The sequence below is a fragment of the Carcharhinus amblyrhynchos genome, chromosome 16 (assembly GCF_965287045.1).
Source record: "Carcharhinus amblyrhynchos chromosome 16, sCarAmb.v2.hapA, whole genome shotgun sequence".
Taxonomy (NCBI): Eukaryota; Metazoa; Chordata; class Chondrichthyes; order Carcharhiniformes; family Carcharhinidae; genus Carcharhinus; species Carcharhinus amblyrhynchos.
In genome coordinates this window covers 29,824,515-29,847,991 of record NC_137339.1, presented here as the reverse complement: position 1 = coordinate 29,847,991, position 23,477 = coordinate 29,824,515, and positions in this window count along the sequence as shown.

Sequence of the window (23,477 nt, the reverse complement as noted above, 5' to 3'; positions counted from 1 at the left end):
GAGCCGCTGGAAGCTCTGAAACTACCTCTCCAGTAGCTGGCGCACCCGAAACAGACTTTTGCTGAGCATGTCTGTTTCGCGTCGAATCGGGACGGGCGAATGCAATGGTAAAGTGCCAGTAAGCAAGTGCATTTAAATCGACTGTCTCCCAATCACGTCCATTTGCAGGCCTTGATAAAGGGGGAATCAACGCGGACATGCGCTATTTGCCTTACACCTGATTTTACCAAGTTTTCAAACCCAAAAATGGGCGCAAGGTATCTTTTTTCTTTAAGTTTAACACTAAATTAAACTTTCTTTGCCTCTAATTGTACCTCTCTAATTCTGACTATTTGGTGATTATTGATTTGAATTTAGTGGAAATTGGAAACTTTATGGAATCCATAGAATCTTACAATGCCAAAGGAGGCCATTCAGCCCATCGAGTCTGTATCAACTACAATCTCACCCAGATCCTATCCCCATTATCCCATGCATTTATGCTAGTTAGTTCCCCCTGACATTAAGGGGCAATTTAGCATGGCCAATCTACTTAACCCACACATCTTTGGACTGTCAGAGGAAACCGGAGCACCTGGAAGAAACCCACACAGACACAGGGAGAACACATAAACTCCACACAGACAGTGACCCAAGTCAGGAATTGAACCCAGGTTCCTGGGGCTGTGAGGCAGCAGTGCTAACCACTGTGTCACCATGCCAAATCTTTTCAGGTTGTGCTGCACTTCTCCAATTAACATCTAGTGGATCTACAACTATGCAAATAAAAACATCCCACCGTAAGTTTCCAGCAATGGCCAGAGAGCCACAGAATCAAATTGTACGTCTTGGCCTCTTCTGCACTGTAAGGAGCCTATGATTCTATGATAACAGCCTTCATTGCATTTGGTTTAGTTTAGATATCCATACAGTTTGGTACGCAAATACAATAAGATAAAATTTCCATGAGGATTTCTGAATTTATAAAAGAATAAAGATTTGTTAGCATGGTGCAGCACTTAATAAAATGTTTAACGAGTTTTAAATTTTGATTCTTTCTTGTTAACAGGTAGGAGGATTGAAGTGTAATCTTTGGTTGTATTTTGGATGTGAAACCATCCCAAAAATACAGTCCCAAAAGATATAATAGTTTGGCTGGATGATGCCTTTGAATCTTCCTGATTTCAAATTTTCTGAATTAAATCATCAAACTGCTTGTTATGAAGTGCCCTGGGCAGCGTGAAACCTTGATGACCTAATTCTCAATAGTTAGACATGATACCATCTGTTTTGTATTAATGGTGTATTAAACAATTGAAGAATTTCAATAAGGTAAAATCTCAGAGTAAATATTGATTGAAGATTGATATTGGGGTAGATAACTGGGTCTGTCAAGATCTACATCTGTATTTTAGAAGGTATTAAACTTTCCACATTGGGAAAGGTGACAAGTCATTGCTTCCTGGTGCAGATAAAAATGTCAAGCTTGCATTGTTAGTTTTCTTACAGGAAGTGGTATCAGACACTTGATCTAAAGTAAAGATAAATATACTGGATAGATATAGCATTTCTGTGGCTCAGTGGATAGCTTTCTTTCCTCTGAGCTGAATGCTACTCCAAATGCTTGCACACAAAAGTCTAAGCTGACACTTCAGTGCAGTAATGAAAGAGTATGCACTGTTGGTAGGTACTGCCTTTCAGATGAACTGTTAAATCAAGGCACTATCTGTCCTCTTGTATGTATGCAGAATAGTCATGATGTGGATATGCCAGCGTTGGACTGGGGTAAACACAGTAAAAAGTCTGACAACACCAGGCTTAAGTCCAACTGATTTATTTGATAGTAAATTTCATAGCGAGGGGGATTGAATATAAAAGTAGGGAGGTCTTGCTGCAGCTGTATAGGGCATTGGTGAGGCCGCAGCTGGAGTACTGTGTACAGTTTTGGGCGCCGCACCTGCGCAAGGATATTTTGGCCCTGGAGGGAGTGCAGAGGAGGTTTACTAGGCTGATACCGGAGTTGAGGGGATTGAGCTATGAGGAGAGGCTGAATAAACTAGGCTTGTACTCGTTAGAGTTTAGAAGAATGAGGGGAGATCTCATTGAGACGTATAAGATGATGAATGGGATGGATAGGATGGAGGTGGAGAGACTCTTCCCGCTCAAAAAAGACAGTAGGACTAGGGGGCACAGCCTCAAGATAAAGGGGAGGCGGTTTAGAACGGAGTTGAGGAGGAACTTCTTCACTCAAAGGGTGGTGAATCTCTGGAATTCTCTGCCTGTTGAAGTGGTGGAGGCTGCCTCGCTAAATATTTTTAAGAAGCGGGTTGATGGGTTCTTGATAAGAGAGGGGATTAAGGGTTATGGGGAGAGGGCGGGAAAGTGGAACTGAGCCACAACAGATCAGCCATGATCTTATTGAATGGCGGGGCAGGCTCGAAGGGCTAGATGGCCTACTCCTGCTCCTATTTCTTATGTTCTTATGTTCTTATGTAAATTCACTAGCTTTCGAGGTTACCCTCTTTGTCAGGTGAATGGAGAGTTCTGGCCTCAGACAGGGCATATAAAGCACAGTCTGCTTAATATGCTCTGTCTGAGGCCAGAACTCTCCATTCACCTGACGAAGAGGGTAACCTCGAAAGCTAGTGAATTTACTATCAAATAAATCGTTGGACTTAAGCCTGGTGTTGTCAGACTTTTTACTATGCAGAATAGCCCATTGTTCTATTTTGAAGATCAGCAGGTGAGCTCCCATTGCCCAGGATATCAACGTTTATCTTTATAATCACTATTACATTTTTGTTTTTGTGAGATTCTACTGTGTGAAAATTGGTCGTTATATTTCCTAAGTTCTTCATTGACTGGAAAGTGCTTTGGGATATTCTGAGTCCCGTGCAAAGTGCAGCACTCTATAAATTCAAGTGCTTCTTTCTGTAATGAAGCATTAAAAATTTCTCCAAAGCATATAATTGCAAGAATGATTGTGGTACTAACAACCTTACGTTTTTGTGTTAGTGAAACCTTTCACTTCAAAGGATGGGAAATTTTAAAAATGGGCTCAAATATTGAAATTCTAATACTGTTCAAGATAGAATCACAGAATCCGCCAGTGTAGAAGGAGGTCGTTTGGCCCATCGAGTCTGCACCCACCTCAATCCCACCCAGGCCCTATTCCCATAACTCCATCATGTGCCAATAGCTACATTAACAAGAAATTTAAGATAATTAAATGGTTCATTTAGCTTGCTAAAAGTGAAATACACACGGGTCAATTCTCAACAAACAAAAGGAATATCTTCAAGCCATACACCTTTATTTTTAATTATCCAGGGGCTTGAGGCACCTTTAGTTCCCTGTTGCTTTCCCCCTGGCTATGCCATGGCCAATTAGTATCATCTTGCCAACACCTTTTTCTCCAGTAATATAAATCAGTGTGATTATTTGGCATTCCTGTGTTTGTCTTGATGAGTGCAAGATGAAAAGCTTTAAAAACATGTCCCTCTCCAGCAATATTTCCAAATCTCTACAATACAGCCTCGTTAATATTTAAAACTGAGTATGCAAACTAGATTAATTCTGTCATCGCTTCTCTACTAATCTCCATGCACAATTTTTGCTCAGAGCTAGTCACCTGGGAACTATTTTCACATAATCATGGCCATGACAAGGTCATAATAGTTAGGAGATTATAAAAATATAATCCAATGTTGGATTTGTCCAGTTATCTGAACAGCAATTTAGCACTAGGCTTCAACAATTATTCTCCACTTATCTCCAAACTCAGAGGATCTTCCACATGCAAGGAGAAGCAACAGATGATGTTAAAACTGAGTGTGTTTGGTAAAAGGAAATATTGTCAAATTGACAAGTTCCTTATGCCACATCCTGTCAGTACTTGTTGAAATTGTTATTGCTGTTAGCCGTCTGGATGGAACTGTCAAATGTAACATGACAAAATTGATGCCAAGAATGTTGCTGAGTCACAAACACATTGTTGATGTTATTAGGGTTTATTCGCAAGATTTAGAAAATAATTTTCAACTTTGCCCTAGCAAACCATCTGCACATTGTAGAAACATTATTATTATATCACTGATTTTGAATTTTTAAATTTTCTGTAAATATAATAAATGCTAAAAGAATTTATTTGTTAAATTCTACAACACATATTTCAAAATATTTGTGGCTTGTTTCAAAAACAAAGAACAAAGAAAATTACAGCACAGGAACAGGCCCTTCAGCCCTCCAACACTGCACGACCATGCTGCCTGATTGAACTAAAACCCCCTCCCCTTCAGTGGACCATATCCCTCCATTTCCATCCTATTCATGTATTTGTCAAGACGCCCCTTAAAAGTCATTAGCATATTTTATCTTTGAGGCTGGTTTTCACTTCCCAAATATTGGAGGATTTGTTGTTCCTGGAGGTTTTAGCCTGGGCTCAATCTAATTTTTGTCCACTTAATAATACAGTACCTTGTTTTAATGACCACAATAGAAATGTGCAGATATGCCTTACTAAATCTACCATGAGAGGAAAAGAGAGAAGCTTCAAGGAGTCCAGTGAAAATGGAAATACATTCATAAGATAAGAGGCTCCCAGGGAGGTTGGGGACACTGCCAGCCTGGCACTGCTCTGTAGGCACCCTGGAACTGCCAGCCTGGTATTCTGGCAGTGCCCAACAGGCATTAGTGCCAAGAGTGTGGGTCCTAAGGGGAGGAGGGGCCTGGATGAGGGCAGGACATAATTGTGGGTGAAGGGGAGCAGTGCACACTGCAACTGGGATCAGGAGGAACTTGAGCACTCTATCCCCAATGATCAACCAGGAGGGTGGCAATTGACTGGGGCGGACAGGTGAAGGGGGGCCCAATTGCCAGGGATGCCATTGACTGTGGGGTGGAGGGGTGTGCGATATACAGTGGGGTGAGGTGACTGACAGATCTGCACATTCACGATTGCGCCTTCTGCTGTCAGCTGCTGACGTTCCAGCAAGCTGAGGCCCCACCCCTCCCTTACTGGCAGGAAACAGATTTAGCATTACGTTTTTGAATAGACTGGCACAGATTGGACTTGTGTCCTTGCTGAAAAAATGGATCTGAAACTTTTCTGTTTTCACACTTATTCAGGATTAGAATTTTTTTGGTAAGATTGCCCACCTAAATGATAACTTTGTAAACTCAAATTCAACAAAGGTAGATCTTCAGTTAAAACATTATAAGTCTCTAGTAAACATTGTGAAAAAGGAAAATCTGGAACAGGAGAAAATATTGCCAATATGTCAGGACAGTTGTTCAGGAGCCAAAACAACAAGCAAAACTAAGTAAATTCTTGAACTTCAATCTGAATAAATGGAGGATTGGATACACAATAAATCAATACATTGAAAGCAGGTAGTGAAAATTCTATAAAGCAGATTCAATATATAGGCCAGAATGCTCCAGCCTCGTGCACCCCACTGCTGCTGCCAGCAAGAACACAGAATTTGGCACTCAGCCAAAATGTAAATTCCCACATACATCATCTCAACCACACATAGGAAGAAGAACAGGCTGAACCCGACAAGTGAGCACTCAGTTTGTTCTCCCCACAAGAAGAGAATAAACGGATGACTATTTATAATATTGGACAGAGAGATGATAACGAGCGGTTCAACTCCAAAGATTGAGAAAAAAATCATTAAGAGTCATTGGGTAACTAATGTCAGAGTGACTATATTCAAAAGAATTTTCTAGTCAGTAAGCTTTACCCAGTAGAACCCTCCACCAATCATTCTAAATATAAATGTAGAACAATTATAAAGCCTCCAGACAGTCTGAACCTATAAATGCAGAGGCTTGGGGTGGGGGGAGGTTACTAAGGAGTAGCAAAATTAATGTAAATATATTGGGTAAATGAGAATGCATTGGAAATAAACTGGATGAAGACTTGGGGGGGGATGTAGTATAAAGGCCTGAAAGTGGTATTCGGTACATACCGCTCACACTAGAGGACAGTCTCATACTAGACAGAGGCATGTGAAGAAGCAAGCATGGAGACAGCTCCTAGCTGAGCTCTTATACTGTGTATATGTGTATTAATTACTAGTAGTTAATAAACACTTGCTGTCAAATTACACAATTTATACAAAATCTTTTCATGAGACCTACTGAGCAATGCACAACATCTTACAACACAACCTGTCAGACTATTCTTAATCATCAACAAAGCTATGGAAGATGCCTTTGACAGTGCTGTCAAGTGGCACTTAAATAGCAATAACCTGCCCATTGATGCTCACATGCATTATACACCCTTTTTTTAATTTCATCATATTCTCTATCTCCCTTGTCATTTGGTTCTCCTACATTCCCCTTGTGGAACGTATTTATCCTGTACTTAAAACATCTCCTCCTAACAAATCACACATTGTTCCTGGTTAAATCACCTCTTATCCCATTGAATGTGACCATCCTCCAATTTAGCAGTTCTACTTAGATTGTTCCTTGGTCTTCTTCATTATTCATCCGAACTTCATGATATATTGATCATTGTCACTTGAGTGTTCTACCACTGAAATTGGTTCACATCTTATTCCCCAACGCCAAATTCACCAATGTCTATTTTCTATCTGGACAAAGAACATACTGAGCAAGGAAATTCTCCTGACAATATTTCAGAAATTCCTATCCATTCCTTACTTTAACATTATCCCAGTCAACGTTTGTGTAATTATGTCCCTAATATTTCCATTCTAGTCATTTACACTTTGAGATTTCCTTGCAGACTAGATCCTCTATTTCTCTCCCACTATTTCAAAGCCTATTGAATATCCCCAATTCTGTGATCATACCTTCATTGCCCTTCTCAAATCTAACAAAATACATTCTATGTTCTCAAGGCCATCTCTATTTCCAAACCTAAATGGCCAATTGGTGAGGTTGGCCATGATATTCCAGACCTTGCCTGCCCCCCGTAGAATTAAAGAGTCATTGACATATACAACATGGCAACATGGCCTTCAACCCAACTTGTCCATGCCAACCAACCAAGTTACCTAAACTGAACTAGTCCCATTTGCCTGTGTTTGGCCCATATTCCTCTAAAACTTTCCCATCCATGTACAAATCCAAATAAAATTGAGAACAGATTAGGAAAAGGGCTTGGTGATGGTGGAAAGGCCACCCAGGAAATGTTACTGCCCCCACCCCCATTTGCAAAGCCTCTGATGTGAGACCATAAAATTCTGTTCCAAGGGTTGTAGGCAGGTGATTAATTTTGATGTTGTAATCTTAAAAGCATACAAAATGATCAGTGAAGCAGATACATGGAGAATTATTATGTGGGCCAGAATTCTCCAGTTGTTCACGCTGGAGAAATTCTCCAGTTCTGCTGGCAGCTCACCCTCAGCTGTGGGTTTGCTGCTGGCGTGGGGTGACATCAGTTGGACCGGCAAACCGCTAGCACACTATGCACCACCTCCTGCCAGCAGGAAACACACGGCTGGAAGACAGAGAATTTAGCCCGTTGTTCTTAAACTGAAAGCAACAAAATATACACAGAATGGGAATGTTAACAATATCCACAAGACAGATCAAATCTATTTTGATCATGTTAATACAAATATGTTAAACCATGTAAATCTAACTTTCAGTAGCATATGTGTGTTTTGTGTTAAAGTCAAGGTTGCATAATGGACATACCTATTTGATAGGTCTTTATTGATTATGAAAAGAAAGAATATCGATTAATATTAATGGTTAAGGAAAGAGTATCAATCAGCTTTAATGATTAAGGAAAAGCTTCTAATTTGATCATTCACAACTTTTGAACTAGACAAATCAAGTATTAGAATACATCACAAAAGCTTACGTTCAGAATAGAATGAAAAAACTGATTCTGGGATTGGAAACTCTAACTTGTAAAGTGAGAACCGCACCGGTCAGTTTGTTTTTACTGTGGAAGGAAGGCTTGCATCTTTAAAATTCTGGAGGTGTATAATATTGAACTGACTTTCAGCAACATTTATAATGCCATTAAGTGGAGACAGAAATAACCATGTAGAATAAACATGACAATTTTTCATGCAGCTATGATCATATGTAAGCCATCTGCGGTAATTAACAAAGTAATATTGAATAACTCTGGTTACATGATTAAATTAATACACCAGAGATTTAATCAATGCTGTTTGCTAAGAATGAGAACTTTTTCTGAAATAAATTTAGTTCACTTAGTCAATTACATGTAATCTGAGGAAGGAGGAGCTAATGTGTTGAATGAATGTTTGGATTTTGGCACTTTGTTACATTCTGATCTGCAAGCACATTAACATTGGTTTTAACTGATTTTTTAGAGCAAATCTTAAAACTATATGGACAAAGTGTTCAAACTGTAAATAAAGACTACCTTTCTTAAACTAGAAAGGAACAAACAGTGAAACCACTTGTCATAATTTCTAAATGATCTATTATGGTTAACTATAATGTTCATAAATAAAATCAGTCCATTAGGTAAAAGTCTGTTGTTTTCAATTGTATCATTAGTCTCGATTTAACATCTGTGAGAGAATGAGATGATAACCATTAATTTATGACCCCCAGAGATGTATCAGACATTGAATGTGTTCTTTACAAAACTGCTTTCTGAAGAAATGCCTACCTCTGAACCTGGTCTGGATAGGCAAAGCATTTCAAAATTATGATAGCAGCATATCTTCGAGGAAGATAGGACTTTGGAACAGGATTAGGCTATTCAGTCATTTGGACCTCTCTGCCAATCAATAAGATGATGACTGAAACTGGTTATGGTCTCAACTCCAATTTGCTGTCTGCCTCTATAGTCCTTGATGCCCTTGTCTAACAAAAGTATGTGTAGCTCTGCTTTGAATAAATTCAGTGAGTCAGCTTCCACTTAAAGACTTTATCTCACTGTTGCCAGAATTTAATTGGCAGTAGGAGAGGTCCACACCAAGTGGCCAACCTGGCAGTTTCCTCCCCTCAGCTGGTGGTGAACAAGGAGAATGAGGGTGGGTGGTATCCCTTCTTAACCAACCCACTGAGCACCCAATGGGAGATCCGCCAAGTTGCTGCATCCCCCTGCTGGATTTTTCTCCTCCAGTGCCCCTCAAACAACCCTCACCTCATCAAAGACCAAGCACTTAGAAAGATTTGATCTATCACAGCTTATCTCCTTGTCACCCAAATACATCATCAACAGTGGCCATTGTTTCCACAGGTGCAACTGGTACATCAAGAGGTGTCAGTCTTTACATAGCCAGTAGTTCATTGAGGCAGGTCTTTCTGTCCTTGAGGGGCACAGATCCCACCTCCGGCCCATTAACAAGCAACTCAAAGTTAAAGATCTGCAAGGCAGCTATTCTTCACCTGAGTGTGCTCCTCCACAACTTTTTAGCGAGAGGTGGGAGGCAGAGATGATGGCATCTTAATTCATAATCTTTATTTTTTGATTTGATTTATTCTCGTCACATATATCAGTTTACAGTGAAAAGTATTGTTTCTTGCGTGCTATACAGACAAAGCATACTGTACATTAGAAAAGAAAGGGAGTGGGTGCAGAATGTAGTGTTACAGTCAGAGGGGAGCACTTTCTAGTTCTGTGCCATATTAGGAAAATGCATGTTCAATTCAAGTCTACATTCAAAGAGACATACGCTGATGTTCAATCCATTTATTTCAGAAAATTTCGCTTTGCCCAGTTGCTCAAGAGAAATGAATTACAGCAATTGTTCTTAGATCACTGAATTAATAATTCCAGCAAGTGAACAAAGTGTCAGTTTACAAGAGCTGGAACACTTGCTAAACCAGTGATAGAATGTAATTCACTAAAATGACAACATAATAATAGGCCATTCTGAATTGCTTTCTCTTTGGATTATCATTCTGAAAGTGTAGTCAGTGTCAAGTCAACAAATACATTCTTTGTCAGGCTGTTTAAAATAACACAACTGCAGGTCCTGACACTGGCCTATCCGGTTGAGTGATACATTGAGAAATCGTCCATGTGATAGAATTAATCTCCTTGGTTGATGCTTGATGGCTCTGCTTGTTTAAGTGGGTATCAGTTAAAAATAAAGGTTGTGCTGTACATATCTAAGTCAGAGTGGCAGCAATCCTCTGTCAGGATATTGGCACATCCGCACACCTTTGTCACTCCCTCATCTAATGCCTTGATGTCAGGAGGTCAGTGGGCTCAGGTTGACCCTTCAATAGCTGGCATCCAGCAATCTGCAAGCTTAACTCCTTAAGCTGAAGCAAGTTGGGCATGGTATCTCAATGCTTCCAATATGAGGAGCGGCAGCACCAGGGAAGTATCTCATAATAGCAGTAGGCTTTAAGAACATAAGAAATAAGAGCGGGAGTAGACCATCTAGCCCTTCGAGCCTGCCCCGCCATTCAGTAAGATCATGGCTGATCTGAAGTGGATCAGTTCCACTTTCCCACTTTCTCCCCATAACCCTTAATTCCCTTGTCTATCAGAAACTTATCTACCCGTGACTTAAATATATTCAGCGAGGTAGCCTCCACCACATCAATGGGCAGAGAATTCCAGAGATTCACCACCCTTTGAGTGAAGAAGTTCCTCCTCAACACTGATCTAAACTGCCCCCCCTTATTTTGAGCCTGTGCCCTCTAGTCCTGTTATCCTTTCTAAGCGGGAAGAATCTTTCTACCTCTACCATATCTATCCCCTTCATTATCTTATGTCTCTATAAGATCCCCCCTCAGCTTTCTAAACTCCAATGAGTACAGACCCAGTCTATTCAATCTCTCTTCATAGTCCAACCCCCTCATCTCTGCTATCAGCCTGGTGAACCTTCTCTGCACTCCCTCCAAGGCCAATATATTCTTCTGCAAGTGTGGTGACCAAAACTGCACACTTTGGAAGCATCCTTATAATAAAGGCATAATATATTGGCACATGGATAAAAAAAGAAGGCTGTTTCTGATATTAAATTCACTTTTTTCATGTATGGAACTTTGATCTGCATTGCGATTTTTATAGTATCTTCAGAAACTACCTTATCATAATGTTATTAATATAAAAGTTGGCTGAATGATTGTAAGTATTCTTTGATGCAGGAATAAGATGGGGTGAGGCTGAAAACCTTCCTAACAATCAAAATAGTACAATGTTATACAGATCATCTGACATATGCAGACAAGGCATTACTTTTTGGAACATCTCTGATTTCAAGTTAAAATTGTGTTGGCATCCTAGTGATATCCTAGGACCCAATTTAGGCCACCATCTATCTCTGGGTACTGCAATGCTGACTCAAAACTTAATCATAGCACCAGAGAATGAAACAGTGCAGAAGAGGCCCTTCGGCCCATCGAGTCTACACCAATATACCGGAAACACCTTTTAAAGTTTATTTATTATTAGTGTCACAAGTAGACTTATATTAACTTTGCAATGAAGTTACTTTGAAAATCCCCTAGTCGCCACATTCCAGCATCTGTCTGGGTGCACTGAAGGAGAATTTAGCATGGCCTATGCGCCTAACCAGCACGTCTTTCAGACTGTGGGAGGAAACCGGAGCACCCAAAGAAAACCCAAGTAGACAACACACAAACTCTGCATGAGCAGTGACCCAAGCTGGGAATTGAACTTGAGTCCCTGGTGCTGTGAGGTAGTAGTGCTAACCACTGTGCCATCTGACCTCCTATTTAATTCTATTTACCAGCACTTGGCCCTTAGCTTTGAATGTTATGACGTGCCAAGTGTTCATCCAAGCAATTCTAAAGGATGTGAGGCAACCTGCCTTCTACCACCCTCCCAGGGCAACGCATTCCAAACTGTCAGCATCCTCTGGTTAAAAGTTTTTCCTCACATCCTCCCTAAACATTCTATCCTGATAAAAAGACAGAAATGTAGTGGGAATAAAGCAATCAGTAGCCTGCAACATCTTTCCCATCAGAGCAAGTGGGGTCAAAATTACCCCTTAGGAATCAAGAAATGGAGGTGCCAGCACTGGACTGGGGTGGGCACAGTAAGAAGTCTCACAATACCCAGGTTGCTCACTCACCTGATGAAGGAGCAATGTTCCGAAAGCTTGTGATTACAACTAAACCTGTTGGACTTTAACCTGGTGTTGAGAGACTTCTTACTTAAGAATCAAGGCTGCTTTTGATAGTCTTTCTGGAGGTTGCCTATGGATGTGCAATCTGTTCAACATTATGTTGCCTCTCTAAGAACATCAAGGGTGTGAAACCCATCAGTACGTTCCAGTAGATGTGATAGTAATTAGAACTAGGCTTAAGGAGTATTTTTAGCAAACCTCTTTATTCACCCAAACAATAAGAAGTGTTGTTGCTTCCGCAGGGAGACACTCTGAAAGTGAAGCATGTGGAAATAAGTATATCGCTAAAATGCTAAAGTAGGATGAACTGGCTAGTATGTCTGAGATAATTAAATTGAAGCTCAAACACTATAGATCAGTTCTAAAATTAAAATTCCTTTAAGAAAGAGAGCTCAGAGAGATGGGAGTTGACTTACGTGGCCCCTTACAGGATATTTAAAATTTACATCACATCATCATCCCTACATAATAAGGCCAGGAGCGCAGAAAACCCAACAAATTAAATATTTCTGCACCTCATTTATATTACAGAAACTGTTGGATACCTTCAATCACTTCCAGCAGGAAATCCTCAGAAGATATTCCGCCCTAAATCCCTGCCACTCCCTGCCCCCCTCCCTCCTCCCCATCCACCCAAGCTGGAGCAGTGGATAATTCAGAGAAAAAGTACTTTCAGCAGATTAGGATATTATGCACGTATGTTCTTACCAATGTTAAGGGTAAAGAGAAGGTGATTTTTTAAAATCTGAACCCCTCTGCTGCAAGGACTTGGACTGTTGTGTATAAAACACAACATCCTGAACTTCCTGTGAAGGAGAAAGTGATAGAGAAAATGCAAGTCAAATGTGGAAGGCAAAATTCAGTTACATTGTTAATATTTATTAAATGCACACACACATCAATTTGTTTGAACTCTTGACATGCACTTAGAGTCAGCGCACGGTTTTCCTTCGCTAACAATATTTTCCCAACAAGTCATGATCAGAAATGTCACCTCAAAGTATTTGTCACTTTTTGGAAACAAAAGCTGCAGAAGATCTCTGAGTGCTATAGCCACAGCAAGGCACAATGATAGTACAACAATAACTGATCAAAATAAAACTCAGTCAGGAATCATCAAGGGTCAGTCACATTAAGCTTCTGTTCAACAAGAAGGCCAAGATTCTCCCACCCCATTGTGCTAATCTTTTAGCACAGTGGATCGGGAGGTTTTCCTGCCTGCTGATTTGCGGGGTCCGTGCAAGTGTTCACTCCTCACTTGTGTCTTCCAGCGCCAAATTTCCGCTGGTGTCTGTTCTGCATTGGAAATCAGCAGAGAGCCGCAAAGACCGTTTATATCATCGTTCTGATATAATTTAAATGTGATTAGCAAGCCCAGGACTGAAGTCTCCAGGCCTGCTAGCATCTCCCACCCCGCCAGAGTATTTCACTGCAGCAGAGTTTAGAGTAGCTCCCCACTTTCGGGGAGCTACCGGCCCGGCCCAGCTGGAAGGGGGACAATCGGGGGGGCCCCCCCAAAGGATTGGGCAATGGGGGTGGTTGCCCCTTGGGCATTGGTACTTTGGCAGTGCCAGCCTGTGGCTCCTGGCACTGCCCAAGGGGCAAATTGCCAATGCCCGGGGGTCACCTTGGCACTGACCATCAGGCATGTGGCAGTGCCAAGGGGGCGGGCCACGTGGGGTGAGGCTTATGGAGGCAGGGCCTAATGGGGGCATTCAGTGGGGGTGGGTGTCCCACTGCCACTCTGCATAGGAATCTGTGAGGAAAGTAGGGAGGCCAGCAACTGGGGCAGGCTGGAGTGGGGGGGCGGAGAACTTTCCCCTTGTTTTTGTGGCTGTGCCTCACCTTTCATTGCCTCATCCTGCAATATAAATATCGCCCACTTTGTATGCCTTTTAGCTTTGACAAAGGGTCATCTAGACTCGAAATGTCAGCTTTTTTCTCACAATACAGATGCTGCCAGACCTGCTGAGAATTTCCAGCATTTTCTCTTTTGGTTTCAGATTCCAGCATCCGCAGTAATTTGCTTTTATAGGTTTATTGTGGTTGTACAAATAACATAGAAGCATAGAAGATAGGAGCAGGAGGAGGCCATCTGACTCTCCGAGACTGCCCTGCCATTCATTATGATCATGACTGATCATCCAATTCAATAGCCTAATCTTGTTTTTTCCCCATAATCTTTGATCCCATTCATCCCAAGTGCTATATCCAATGTCTCTTGAATACATTCAATGTTTTGACATCAACTATTTCCTGTGGTAATGAATTTCACAGGCTCACCACTCTTTGGGTGACGCTGATAAATATGGTCTACACCATTCTCAGGCTGTGACCCTTGGCTCTGGACTCGCCCACCATTGGGAATATCCTCCCTGCATCTACCCTGTCTAATCCTGTTAGAATTTTATAAGTCTCTATGAGATTCCCCCTTCATTCGTCTGGACTCCAGCAAAAACAATTCTAACCTAGTCAATCTCTCCTCATGTATCAGTCCCACCATCCCTGGAATCAGCCTGGTAAACCTTCGCTGCACTCCCTCAAGAGCAAGAAAATCCTCCCTCAGAAAAGGAGAGCAAAACTACACACAATACTCCAGGTGTGGCCTCATCAAGGCCCTGTATAATTGCAACAACACATCCTTTCTCCTGTACTCAAAACCTCTTGCAATGAGGGCCAACATGCCATTTGCCTTCTTTACTGCTTGCTGCACCTACATGCTTACTTTTAGTAGCTGTTACAAGGACACCCAGGTCCCGCTATACACTCCTCTCTCCTAATTTACAGCCATAATCTCCCAACTTCTGATATAAAAACACAAATACACAATGGCATCCACAAAAACATACATATAAACACACACATACATGCACACACAAATGTACGCATAGAGAAAAACATGCATAGACATACACACACAGACACATACACAATGAAACACACACACAAATGCACAACATGCACATGCATTTATCTAAAAACACACACACACACTCACATACATTGACACACAAAACACACACAAAAAAAAACACATGCATAAACACACAGACACGCACGCATACACACACAAAAGACATTTACACAAAAACACACATACTCACACACTCACGATGTGGAGATGCCGGCATTGGACTGGGGTAGGCACAGTAAGAAGTCTCACAATACCAGGTTAAAGTCCAATGGGTTTATTTGGTAGTACAAGCTTGCGGAGCTCACCTGAAGAAGGAGCAGCGCTCCAAAAGCTGTACTACCAAATAAATCTGTTGGACTGGTGTTGAGATTTCTTACTGTGCACACACTCACATACACAAAAGCTCACACATATGCACATTCACACACACTCACACACACAGATTTTCCAGGTGATTACAGGCTTTAGTTGATCCTTATTCAAGTGTGCACAGGTCAAAACTACATCTCACATTCAGAGACAGAAGTAGTGTCGAATAATTTGCAAAGATATCTAGCTTGGGCTAGCATTACTGGCAATATGTCCAGTTTTACTGACACTTCCTACTAGCTTACCAGTTCAGAACTATCTTTCATTTCCCTATCAGTTGGTATCGGTTATAATGGTCACTTCCCTCTGGGAAGTAAGTATTGGAAACAAAAAAAAACAAATTGAAAGAGCTAAATGGATTTTTAAAAAGACAGAATGGACTCGTCCTATTCTCCTGGTCTAGAACCATCAAGTTTAAATCAATGGAAAATAGCAGGCAGCTTATCTATAATTTCCTGCCACTGTCCACCAGGAACACAGGAGTATTGAATCGATCCCACAAATTTAACTTTTGTTATATTTATCTTTTGAAGCAAAGAAGATATGATGATATTGGTTTAATTAGCAGACAGACAGGCACCTGGGAATCATTATGTACTGTTGCAGCTGTTGTGGTTAAAAGTTAGTCACATCATATAATTAAATTGTGCTGTGAATAAGACACATTGCAGGAATGTCTCCTGGTACATGTTATTATTTTGGCCATATATTCTAATTAATAAAGTCTGTAAGATAAATATGATTGTTATCAAGAGCTTTGGCATCATGTCAAATCTGATATCTCACAGTAGAAAAAAGGCAAAACCAATACCTTACTCAACTATTGAACAATCTGATTAAACGGCAATTTGTAACAGATACCTTATCCTCCAAAAATCCTAAGAATGTTATAAGCACCTGATCAACCTCATTTTATCACACCATTTAATATTGTGCAACAAAACCTTCTGGAAAGTCATTTCTATTGTGACTAACATGCAATCATTTTATAATTTTTATTTAACCACCTAATTTAATTAGTTTGCATTATCAAGTACCTGAGAAAATTCATGACGACCTGACAAATTAATTTTGCAAAACATTTTTATTTCTCTCCTTGCATTGCCATTGCAATGTGCTAATAAATCAAAGCTTCCCCTCCACCTCTTTTAGACCACGTCTGACAGTTTTCCCTACTCTCTGCCAATCAAGCTCATCAATAATAAGAGGCTTGCATCTAAGTGGCAGTTCTACCACAAAATATGCCAAGGCACTTCACAGGACTGTCAACAACAGAATTTGACCCATCATATGGCTGGAATCTTATGGCTGTTCACGCTGGCGGGATTTTCTCATCTCACTGTGGTGAATGGAAATTTGGTTGGGTGCCAAATTCTCTGACCTTGCTGCGAGAATGTGGGATGGATGACTGGTGTGATCACAACCCAAGGATGGAGTGGCACGGGGGGAGGTCATTCAGCACATTGAGTTGGTGTTGGCTTTCAAGTTAATCCTACACATCACTCTTTCTGCTTCTTCCTTGTAACTGTTTTTCTTGTCTACTCTGTTCAGCCCCCTCATGATTTTGAGCATCTCTCTCAAATCTCCTCTTCATTTTCTTTTCTCCAACCATTGTTTCTTAACCCAAGAGAGTAGAAAAATTGGTCTACTGGTTTCACAGGACAATTATTGCTGCCTCTACTGACTCATACACCAAGTACCAAGGGAATGCAGTATGCTGGTAATGCCATTAGAGTAGTAACCAAGGGTACAGCTGTAAGTAATGTCCTATTTGCTCATATGGAGAATCTATTAACAGATTCTATGTCTCAGATGTAACGAACCAAAGACTCTCCCCAGTTAGGAGGTTTCCCTCAGGTGAAGGTGTTCCGATTGCACCCATCATGTCATAAAAGGCCCAAGTATGCAAATATCTTTATTTACTGGAAATCCTTCCACTCAAAGTTCAAGTGGTTTGTAACCACAACAAGGTCTTCCTATAATTTTTTAAACATTAATTTTGTGGGACATGAGTGTTGTTGGTTGGGCCAGCATTTATTGTCCGTCCCTAACTGCCTTCCATTTTAGAGGGCATTTGAGAGTCAACCACGTTACTGTGGATCTGGAGTCACATGTAGGCCAGGCAAGGTAAGGATGGCAGAGTTCCTTGCCTAAGGGATGTTAGTTTCTACAATTGACAATTGTTTCATTGTCATTAATAGACTTTCGATTCCAGATTTTTATTAATTTCAAATTTCACCATCCACCATGGCAGGATTTGAATCCAGGTCCTCAAATCTTACTCTGGGTGTCTGGATTACTAATCAAGTGAAAATATCACTATGACACTGTCTCCCCACTTGTGCGCAAGATTCCCGGTCTTCTTGAGGCTGAGGAGCTTTTAATTCTCTAGCTATTTCAATCAGGAAAGCAGGTCTGGGAGACAAGGGCTAACTTGGGTAATGAACTGTTCCTTCACTGTTGCTGGGTCAAAATCTTGGAACATGATTCCTAACAGCATGGTAGACTACAGCAGTTCAAGAAGGCAGTTCACCATCACCTTCCCAAGGCCAATTAGGGAAGGGTAATAAATGCTTGTCTGGCCAGTAATGTCCACATCCCATGAATGAATAAAAATAAATTGAATTCATTCACAACCTGGCACCCTCATTTGAACATCAATGACTATAAATGACGGGCCCATGCCACAAAATAGTCAATAATCACAAGAGGCAAACAATGCCGGGAGTGATACAACATCAGACTTCAAACTCTATATATGTTGATAGGATTGTCTCTTGTAGCATACATGCAGTTAAGGCATGTCACGCATGAGGAGCTCATAACTGTGGAATAATAGCTCTTTGAATTGTGCAAGTCAAGCTTGGATGAACAATGAAAGATACAAGGAGCATCTTGATGTTTGATCTTTTGATCTCTGGATTGTTATGTGATACAGCAGAGAAGGAAGAACTTCCAAATAATTGCAAATCAGGCCACAGCTTTGATCCTGATGTTGACCTATTGTTGTCTCTGGTTTTGTGATACCTTACCTGCACGAGAGATTACAGTTTATCAGTGAGTTTGTGGCAATGGAATAGCTGAAAGTGTATGCAAACTGAGAGGTGGAGGTGAGGCTTGTGGCAGTGTTCAGTGTGAGGTTGTGGCACAGAAATGAATGGTAGAACTGAGTTGTGACTGATTGATTGTGGGTTAATGATGGGGTGTGGTGCTTTGAAAGGCATGAGGCCAATCTTGCAGTTGGTAGGATTTGGCTTTTGATGATGTATTCACTGACCTTTACCACTCTTGTAAGATGTAAGGTTACTCTTGTAAGGTCATTGAACTTGGTGACACTGAATCCATGTCCCTGCAGGACTTAACTCGCACATTGATCACCTGAGCAATCATCTGGACGGCATCCTGGCCCCCTATGAATACAAAACCTCTCTCCTCCCTTGTACCTCCTCGATCAAAGCCTCCAACGCAGCATCTGAGAACTTTAGAACACACTGCTTTCTATTTACATTAATTATCAGCATATTTCCATGAAAGAGTGATCTGTAGCAAGACTTCCACCGTCTGTGTACAGGCACACCTCCCCTTTAAGAAGTGCAGACTGGTTGTAAATAATATTGGATAGCTTTATGCTATGCTCTCATGATCCAGATCCCTAGCTGAGGTGTGCAGCCATTCAATAGCATGGTTAGCACTGGCTGCTTGCCACAATCAGGGCAACGAGCAGGCAACATGAAATTGGTCGGCTTCCTGCATCACATTAAACAGCCTGGGGTAATACTCAATCCTGTAATCATTTGTAAGGCTGTACAAATTAATGATCTGTCTCTTTAATAAATAAACTGAAACCACTTCTGCTTAGATATTGCTCCATTTGCACAGCAGAGTCTCCAGATTCTATTTTCCAAAGCAAATGCTTCTCAGGGCAGACTTATTTCAAAAGGTTTAATTGCCGGAAGTGCAATGGTTACATCGCAAATGATTCCACAAATATACATATTTCAATTGTTAAAGGGCTAATTTTTTAACAAGTCATTTTTAGCAGATCATTAGATTTCAAATTATATTTTAATATATTCTTGTGAAAATCAATTACCATAACCTGTATTCTTTATGGGAACTTTAAGATTCATGAGCTTATCATCAATGGTAATTAGAAGCATTTCTGACCTATCATGATTAGTAATAACATTTACAAATGATGTGTACCTGATCATTGACAGTCATGGATCATGTTTTTGGGGATATTCCTTGTTAAAATTAAAATGAGATAAATTGTTATACTTTGCTAAATATAGTGCACTAACAAACTGTTTCATTTTAGAAGCTGAAGTGTTCCTTTGTTTCCCCGCGTTCACACATTTTTGCAGACGTGGCGTCAAAGGTCTCAGTTACAGTGCAACACAGCAAAATATGTTCAGCAGCAATTCAGTCAAACTGCCATGGTTACACAATCTCATCAAAATTGGAGAAAGAAGAATTCAGTCTCTCCAAAGTCGAACAGATGCATTGAGTGTTTCACCGGCCCCTGACTGCCAATTAAATTAGTGATGAAAGGAAGCAATGACGTGACAGTTAGCTGTTCTCGATCATTACAGCTGAGAGGCAATATTATGCTGTCCCTTTGCTTTTAAACCATGTCACATCAATTGAACTGTTGCACACAGTTAATGATAGAAGCCTATCTTTTCCAATTGGGTTAAACAAATGCCAAACTCTGCAGCAGTGTTAGTTCGATACTTTGACCTTGGATTTCAGGCGGAGGAAATGCAAGTCGGGCCCAATTCCAGCTTCCAAAACCCAGATGCACAGTAATGTGGTTGACTCTTGAAATGCCCTCTGACATGATCTAACAAGCCATTCAGTTCAAGGGCAATTAAGGCATTAAATGCTGGCCCAGCCAGTGACGCTTAGATTCCATGAATGAAAAACAAGTGCATGGTGCATCAAGGTGATTTAGACAAATTGAATGAATGGGCAAACACATGGCAGAGACAGTACAACATGTCTAAACGTGAAGTTATACACTTTGGTATTGTTTAAGTGGTGGTATATTAGAGGCTACACAATGTCAACAAAACGAAGGAGATTGTCATCGACTTCAGGAAGCGTAAAGGAGAACATGCGAAGAAGAAAGGGCAGAGAACTTCCAGTTTTTAGATGTCCAGATCACCAACAATCTGTCCTGGTCCATCCATGCTGACAGGATAGTTAAAAAAGCCTACCAATGCCTCTACTTTTTCAGAAGACAGAGGAAATTTAGCATGTCAGCTATGACTCTCGCCAGCTTTTACAGATGCACCATGGAAAGCATTCTTTCTGGTTGTATCACAGATTCATATGACTCCTGCTCTGTCCAAGACTGCAAGGGACTACAAAATGTCATGAATGTAGCCCAATCCATCACGCAAACCAGTCTCCCATCCATTGACTTTGTCTACACTTCCCGCTGCCTCGGCAAAGCAGCCAGTATAATTAAGGACCCCATGCACCCTGGACATTCTCTCTTCCACATTCTTCCTTCAGGAAAAAGATAGAAAAGTCTGAGAACACATACCAACCAACCAAGAACAGCTTTTTTCCTGCTGTCGTCAGACTTTTGAATGGACTTAACTTGCGTTAAGTTGATCTTTCTCCACATCCTAGCTGTGAGTGTACTACATTCTGCACTCTCTTCTTTCTTTCTCTATGAATGGAATGCTTTGTCTGTATAGTGCGCAAGAACCAATACTTTTCACTGTATGTTAACACATGTGACAATAATAAATCAAATCAAATCAACAAAGGGATCTGGCTGTCCTTGTAAACCAGTCAATGAAAGTGGAAAGGCTGATGCAGCAAGCAATCAGGAAGATAAATGATATGTCGGCCTTCATTGCAACAGGATTTGAGTTCCACAGGAGGGATACCTTACTGTAATTACACAGGACCATGGTAAGACCACAATTGGAATATTGTGTGCAGTTTTGGAGTCCCTACGTAACTACTGCCATGGAGGGAGTGAGCAGAGGTTCATAAGCTGATACTGGGACTGACTGGATTATCCTATGAGCAGAGATTGGTTTGACTGAGCCTGTATTCCCTGGAGTTTAGAAGGATAAGAAGAGATCTGATTGTGACATTTAAAATTCTGATAGGCCTGGACAGACTAGATGCAGGAAGGATGTTTTTCCTGGCTGATGAATCTAGAACCTGGCAACAAAGTCTCAGGATTCAGCGTATACCATTTAGAACTGGGACAAGGAAATATTTCTTCACTCAAAAGATAATGAACCTATGGAATTTTCTACCACTGAAGGCTGTGGAGGTCAAGTCACTGAATGTATTAAAGAAAGAGAAAGATTCTTTTTAGATTTTAATTGCAACAAGAGGTATGGGTGTAAGTGGGAATTTGGCATTGGGATAGAGGATCTAGCATGATCATATTGAATGGTGGAACAGACTTGAAGGGCTAAAATACCTACTCCTGCTCTTAGTTTCTATGTCCACAGGTATGCTGGTCAGAAGGCCTACCTTGGTTCTCATGGTAGCAAAGTAACAGAGTGGTTAGTACTGCTGCCTCACAGCACCAGGGACCCAGGTTTAATTCCGGCCTCGAATGACTGTGTGTGGTGTTTGTACACTCTTCTTAAGTCTGTGTAGGTTTCCTCCAGGTACTCCAATTTCCTCCCACAGACCAAGGATGTGCATGTTAGGTGGACTGGCCATGCTAAATTGCCCTATTGTCTCAACAAATATATATATATATATACATATATACACACATGTGGTTACGAGGATAGGGTTATGGAGATATGACCTGGGTTAGAGTTGGTGCAGACTCAATGGACTGAATTACTCCTTCTGCATTGTACAAATTTTATGATTCTATGACTGCAGCCCAGTTCCCAACATCATTTTCCCTTAAACCTCACTCATCACCCTCACCCATACCCATATTCCCTTCATACCCCTCATCAAACCTAGCCAGCCCAAGCCCCCTCCACACCCCTCATAATGCTCATGCTTGCTTATAGTCCCCTAACACTAACCTTAATCCACATGTATCCTCCACAGCCATTTATCGATCCACTATGGAAAGGTTTCAGGATGTCTTTGAAATACACCTCAAAAAACAAAGTTCTAAAAATCTAACAGGACTGTTTTTCAAGTACACTTCATACTGACGAAAACTCTGATTCATAAAAGCTATTTTTTAAAAAAATTCCCTAAAACGGTCAATTTGTTATAAAATCAAGCAAATACTTATTCACTTAGTACATCAAAGATAGAGATAATCTTTTAACATTCCAGCAGTAGTAAAGAAGACTTGCGCTCCAATAATATCATTGACCATAGCCAAAGTTGTTCCCTTGCAGCAACACTGGCATCTACCCGACAATGTGGAAAATTGCCTGGGTTTCTCCTGTCCACAGAAAACAAGACAAACTGGCCAATGATTACCCCATCAGTCCACTCTCAGTTACCTGCAAAGTGATGGAAAGTGTTGCCAACAATACTGTGAAGCAGCACTTACACAGAAATAACCTGCTCACTGATGCTCAGTTTGAGTTCTGCAAAGGCCACTCATTTGCTGACTGTTGTATCTGGTATGTTTAGTGGGCCTGACAAAGAGACCCTGAGCCTTGTATAAACTGTTTATTGTGAACACATAACTATATATACAGGGCATAGCCCTGCGAACTCCAAGCTTACTTCTACACATTTCTCTGTCCAGGTCACGCTGGCCCCAATCTCAGGCCATATGTCTCTTTATATCACGCTGTGGGCAGTGTTGTTTCCCATTCCCACATTAACCCTAGTTATGCCATGATACTAACCTCATGACAGTATAGGCCCAAACATGGAAAAAAGAGCTGAACTCAAGCCATGAGGTGAGAGTGACTGTCCTTGGCATCAAGACAGCATGTGATGGAGTATGCTATCAAGGAGGCTAAGTAAAACTGGAGGCGATGGAGATCAGGAGGAAAACTCTTCACTGGTTGGATTCATACCTAGCACAAAGGAAGATGGGTATAGTTTTTGGAGGCCAATAATCTCAGTCCCAGGACAGTACTACAAGACTTCCTCATTATACTGTCTTCAGCCCAACCATCTTCAGCTGCTTCATTAATGAATTAACTTCCCCCCATCAT